Here is a 6619-nt window from a genome sequence, read left to right as displayed (position 1 = left end):
CTTTCCCTAGAGAACCAGGCACCCTAACCCCACTCACCAGCCCCTAGCACCTCAGTGCTTCCTGCTCCCATGACCCTAACGAACCTCAAGGCAGGCTCTGGAAAAACTGTGGGAACCAGCTGCAGGGAAGGCAGGGGACCACCAGGAGAGCGGGTTCCTGTTCCCATACTCTCAGCTGCCCTGGACAGACTGCTGCCTCCCACCCCGCCCAACCTCCTTTCCTTCCAAGACATACGGGCTAGGAAGTAGCCTCCCTTCCTACCTCCACAGAGAGCAGAGGCAGGGCGTAAGAGAGCCCTTTCCACTAGGACAGGAGGCCACCGAAACCCTGAGTGTCAGACTTGGAAACAGACAGGTCAGTTAGTCCTACGGCCTCCTTCCATGGCTAAGGGGACTATTTAACTTAAGAAGATACAAAAAGAACAGCAGAATAATCCCAGAGTAAGTAGGAGGAAGGAAATAGCAAAGATGAAAGCAGAAATAATGAAATGGAAGATACATATACAATAGAAAAGATGAACAAAACCGAAAGCTAGTAGTAAGAAATGACTAATAAACTTACAAGCTTCTGAGAAGGCTAATATGAAAATAGAATCAGCACAGATAAGTAACAGGGGGACATGCTATCTATATTACAGAGGTAAATTTAAATAGAATACTGCAAATAAACTAGAAACCTATGACAGTACGTTTGAAAACCTTCACAGAATGAACACTAGCCTAGAAAAAATATCTTACCAACACTCACTCAAGAACAAATAGAAAATTTGAGATGTAAACCCCCTAAAGACATTTAAATGTGTAGTTAAAAATCTACCCACACACCTCCCCCCTAAAAAAAACTCACAATACCAGTCCAGATGATTTTACAAAATTCTACTGTACAGTCAAAGAGCAGATAGTTTCCATCTCTTATTAACTCTTTCAGAGAAAAGAAAAAGAAAGAAAACTTTCAGACTCCTTATAGGTTTAGTGTAACCTTATTAACAAAAACTAAATCAGGCAAGGACAGTGTCAGAAAGGAGCATAAATACAAAACTCTAAACAAATTGTTAAGAAACTGAATCTAACATTGAATGACTAGCAAGCAAAAAATGATGCACCATAATCAAGTTAGGTTTGTCCCAGGAATTAAAAGATAGTTAAATATTAGAAAATCTATTAATTTAACTCACCACATTAACAGATTAAAGGAGAAAAACAATATGATCTTCTCAATAAATGCATAAAAAGCAATCAATAAAAGTCAACACTTTTGAAAACGGAGATATAATTGACATATGCCATTAGTTTCAGGTATTCAACATAATGATTCAATATTTGTATATATTGTGAAATGATCATCACAGTAGTCTAGTTACCATCTGATTAACACTTATTCTTTTAAAAAAACAAACAAAACAAAAACAGAAACATTGGAACAGAAGAAAACTTCATAGCCTAATAAATGATATTTTTCAAAAATCTACATCAACTATTACCCTTAGTAATAATTCTAATAGTTAAATGTTAGAATTCCTTTAAAAATTAGGAAGGAGACAAGGATGCCTCCTACCACCACTTCTGGTTACCAAGTAAAGGAAGTCAAAAAAAAAACTGAAAGGAATGATGATCAGAGAAATTAATTCCGACAGTCTGATTATCTATGTAAAAAGCTCTAAAGAATCAAGAGGTAAAAGTGTTAGAATTAATAGAGGAGAGAGAAGCCTGCAGCGGGCTAGGAGCTGTTCCTCTGCCTGGTGTGCCCTTCTGGCCTCTCTGGCCTTGTCCCTGCCTCCTCCGGGACCCTCCTCTCAGCAACAGACCCCGATTCCAACTGCACTTGCCGAGCACCCACTGGACCAGGGAGGGTGCCGGCCACCTTCCCAGAACCCTGTGGAATGGAGACAGGGAATGAGTGGCACCTGGAGCGACGGTCCACTGCTAGTAACAGCGTTGCTGACGTGGCACTCGGGAGTTCCGGCCTCGGGCCCTTTGGCTACACTACAGTGGCCCTGCGTGGGTGGGTCACATGGTGTGTGCAGAGAAAGCCTCGGAGTGCAATTGCGTCAGGAGTATTGACTGAACTTTTGCTGCAGCGTGGGGTTGGGCACTGACTCTGTGGAGGAACCCAGGCCATCAAAGCCTTCCTCTCTCTGTCTGTTGCGTCACCTAGCAATGATGTGCCCGCCTCCCCACCCTGTCAACCCATCAGCTCCTCAGACCCCAGGAGCAGCCACCTGACTGCTGGTGGTCACACTGGAAGTAGAGTGTGCTGGCAGGCAAGGTGCCAGGACCCAGGACACCAATCCACTTCAGCCTCATTTGACCTGCCAGGCTTGGCCCCCACCGTCCTCTGCTGTCCTCCCACCACCTTCTGTATTGATGGGTGGTTAACGCTTTCACCCCTGACAAGTCCAATCAGCCCTTGTTACTTCCCTGAGCAGCTACACCCGCAGGGAAGCCAGTGCGCTGGGTCACCAGGGAGCGGGTGTGTGAGGCCTAGAGCAGCAGGGAGGAGAGGGCAAGGCCCAGGGTCTGGAGGGCTATGGAGGGTCAGAGTGATAAGGACGTGGGAAAAAGGCGAAGGGCTCACACAGGATGAACGCCAGCGAGGCCTCCCTTCCTGCAGTGCTGAGGGACAGTGCTCTGAGGGGCATACCCCACCTTCAAAAAGGGCGATTCTTGTACTTAGGGAAGCCAAGGACCCGTATTAGTATCTACTACTGCTGAACAAACTACTCCAGAACTCGCAGCTTACACAATATATATTGATTATCTTTCATGTGGGTCAGTGACTCAGGGCCCACCCAATGGGGTATTTTCTGGCTCAGGGCCCTTCATAAGGTTGCAGTCAGCATCAGCCAGGCCTACAGTCATCTGAAGGCTTGACAGGGGCTGGGGGATCCACGTCCACAGTGGTCATTCACCTGGCTGACCAGTTGGTGATGGCTCTTGGCCGGAAGCCACAGCTCTTTCCACATGGGCCTCTCTATGGGGCTGACTGAGTGTCCACGTGGTATGGCAATCGGCTGCCACCAGAGGCAGTGACCCAAGAGATCATGAAGCCTTAGTGTCTTCTATGACCGAGCTGCAAACGCCCCTCACTCGTCCTCCATCTGCGCTGTGGGTCAGGGCATGAACAGCAGGAGGTGAAGATCTGGGGTCCTGGGGGAGAAGGAGGCAGGGGTGGGCCGAAAGGTTCATCCAGGAGCCCCTTCCTGCCCTGGCTATTTCAGGGCGAGATGCTAGCCTCTCAGGTGAGCTGAGCGTCGTCCTCTGATTATGATGTTTCCCCCACAAACCGCAGTCTGGCTCCTTCTTCCCAAATCCACACCTCTCTCCTCCTGGCCTCCTAATCTATGTCCCTGTGACTCCCAGATGATTCTGCTCCTTTCTCCTGCCCCAAATCTTATTCCCATAACCTTGGCCCCTCACCATGGCAGCTAAGGGCTCACAAGGCTGACAGACCAGGCGACTTACATTCTCTTTCTCTCTGACAGGGTGGGAGGAGCTCTGACCTGAGGACAAGGCTGGCATCCTCGAACAGCTCTAGGATGAAATAGGTCACAGTGGATGCTTCCTTTCCATGGGAGCAGCAGACATGAGACCCACAAGGTGGTCTGGACCTGGAGGGTGGTTTGGGAGGTCAGCTGGAGGTGGAGCCCAGCGATACCTGGAGGCCTCAAACCAGACCCAGGCTCTCTTTGGTGGGGCCCTGCATGGAACCAAGTGGGAGAAGCTGTAAAAGTGGGATGCCGGCTAGATAGGGAACAATCTCCCCTGGTCAGGTGCCCTTCCAACCGAATCCTCACAGACCACAGTCTCGCGCATGGGAAGTCCATTCATCAGGGGTTGGGGCTCCAATCTCAGTGGAGTTCAAGGCCCTCTTCAGCTCTCTGAGCTCTCCTGGCTTAGGGGAAGGGAGTAGAGAGGGCACAGAGCATACCTTCGCTACTCCTCAGCTCCCTCACAGGCAACCCACATGCTGGGTGGAGAAGGGGCTCCCAGTTGAGACAAGAGGGGAGAGTCCAAACCCAGGTTCAGCCTTGCCAAGGGGAACATAAGGAAGAGCCAAGGTGAGTGGTTGGGGGCTGCAACCCCAAGACCAGAAGCCTTGGCAAATCAGCTCCACAGGGAGCCCAGCCTGGGAGTGGCGGGGGTGGTTCCCAGGAGGAACTCGGGTGCTTAGAAAAGTGAGACAGTCTCAGCCTCACATGTGGAGGAGCACCACAGTCAGGGTAAATACTTTTGCCTAAAATAAAGGGAAATTTGGGGGAGGGTGTTCCTAAGCACGTCTGGGTGAACTGATGGGGTTGGGAGGCAGAAGTGACCCCAAAACCCAACAGAGGTCTTTGTGGCTGGGCCACTGGTCTAGACTTCAGGTCTAGCTTTGAAACTAAACTTGGCCACCACCCTTCTTTGGGAAAGGGACGAGCTGGTGGGAAGGGGAGAACTGACCAGGATTCAAGGGTTACCGAGTGGGAGACCCACAGATGAACAAGCCAGAGTGTTGGCTGCTCCAGGACTGCCCCCTTCTGAGGCACGGGGACCCTGAGAGCGCTGCCCTTGGTTCCCCTCCCCTCAAGCAAGGGTTCTGGTTCCCTACCTGGCCCTCAGGTCTCAGTCCTTCCCTTGGGGCACAGGTTAGGAAGTCAAATGCCTTTAGACTCAAATGTGTGAAAAGCTCAGGTTTGGGTAATTTGGAGCTGTGGAGTCTGCAGCAAACTGGAGAGTACCTAAAAGCATACACTTAAACAAATTTTTTAATATCATACTGGCCAGACAGATCATAGCTGCCAGATTAGGCCTCTGGACACTAGTATGAAGCCCAACCTAGGAGATGGAAGCAAGCCCAGCTAACCCCGTACCTGTTCTGTGTGCACATATGTACACACACACACACACACACACACACACACACACACACACCTGTATCAGTGCTGGGGGTACTTTAAAGGGCTCAATTGCTGCTCCTTGCCCATGCTGTGAGTGGGCTCCTATGAGCTATGAAGTTGGCTGGAAGTCCCTTTCCCGAACGCCCTGTTTCCTCCAGTCCTGAGCCACCCCTCCAGATCCTTTGGACTCACAGGCCACGGGGGCTCTATACTGAGTGCTCCCAGCAGTCCCAGAGCCAGAACAGAGACCTTCTAAGACAGCCTGTGAGTTTAGAGCCAGGGGGTCTGGCGGATTTATGTGAGGTGAGGAAGATGGGAGAGGATAATGGTGTCTGTGAACTGTCTGCCAAGACAGAGAGATAATTCAGGGCCCCGTGAGCTGGGGAGAGCTTGTGCCCCACCACTGTGCAGACCTGCCCACAACAGAAAATGCTGTCCCCCAGGCTGACAGAGCCTAGGTGGCAGCAGGTAGCTGAGAAGCCTGGCTGGCCGGCCGCCTGTCCACTGCAATCTGTCTCTCTAGGAGAGCCCCACCAGGACCATGGGGAAAAGGGTGAGGGAAGTGTTTGGGTTCCAGGTGGTGAAAGCTGACAGGGAAGGAGAGCTGCTCAGCTGGGGACGGGGTGACGGCGCTTCCCTCTGGTTTGTGAGTGCTGGGGAGGTCCTGCGGGGAACCTGGGGAAGCGGCACTGCTACTATTGGCCACCAAGAGGCAGCAGAGAGCACTGTGCCAGCCTCAACTAAGGCTCCCCAGTCTCATCAGTGAGTGTGATCTGACTGAAGCCGTTTCTCTCCATCCCTTCCTTCTGTACCCACTTCCTGACCCACTGACTAGTCCAAGAAAGGTGAACACAGGTGCACGGAGCGGTCCAGAGGAATGCAGAAGCAGACTGCCAGAACCCAGGAGTCTGGACACCTGCTCGTGCCCAGTGTGACAACGTACTTGTTCTTACAAGTGAGAAGCATCTCCTATCTGGGCAAAGGGTGGTGAGTGATCTGAGGATGCCAGGCTGTTGGAGATGGAACTCACCATGGCCAGACCATAGTTTTACTCCAGCCACTGGGCACTGGCTCTGGGTGACATCTACCTACACATAACCCTCCCCAGGTGACTTCCTCTCTTCCAGCTCTCAGGTCCTGCCCCAGGAAACTGTCCTGAGTAGCCTACCCCACCTCCACTCTCCCTCCTCGCTTCCTTCTTACACAAGTCCTGCCTTCCACCTCCACAAAGCCGACTCCAGCCAGAGAAGGGCCTGCATGATCTGGTAGGTAGGGGAAAGGAGCACCCCCCACACACACCTCCCTCTCTGTTTGAGACCTGAAGGCTCTTGCAGGCCCCAAGCCCGCCCCTGTGGGAGGAGAGACAGAAAGTGTCAAGAATGAGGGGTCTGGAGAGGAAATCTGGTCAGATGAGTAGGGGCTGGCAGAGAAAATACTATGGTGAAGGCATCACTCTAGGAAGAGCTGCTCACCCCTTCACAGAAGCGACCTCTCTCCCTCCTACCCCAAGACAGCGTAACTGAACAGGCATGGGTGAGGTAAAGAAGGCAGCACACGGGGCAGGTGATCCACACATGCTTGGTTATTAACGCAGGAGGGCGTGACGGGGGGCACACTGGCCGAGAAACAGAGGACCAGGTTCCAGTCGTCTCTCTGGTGCTGAGGAACTGCGTGAATTTGAAAAAGCTGCTTTGTCTCATTGGTCCTCATTCATGAAGTCAGGGATTTGCACAAAAGCAGGA

Source organism: Myotis davidii, unplaced genomic scaffold, assembly GCF_000327345.1.
Source record: "Myotis davidii unplaced genomic scaffold, ASM32734v1 scaffold944, whole genome shotgun sequence".
Lineage (NCBI taxonomy): Eukaryota > Metazoa > Chordata > Mammalia > Chiroptera > Vespertilionidae > Myotis > Myotis davidii.
This window is presented reverse-complemented; position numbering follows the sequence as displayed.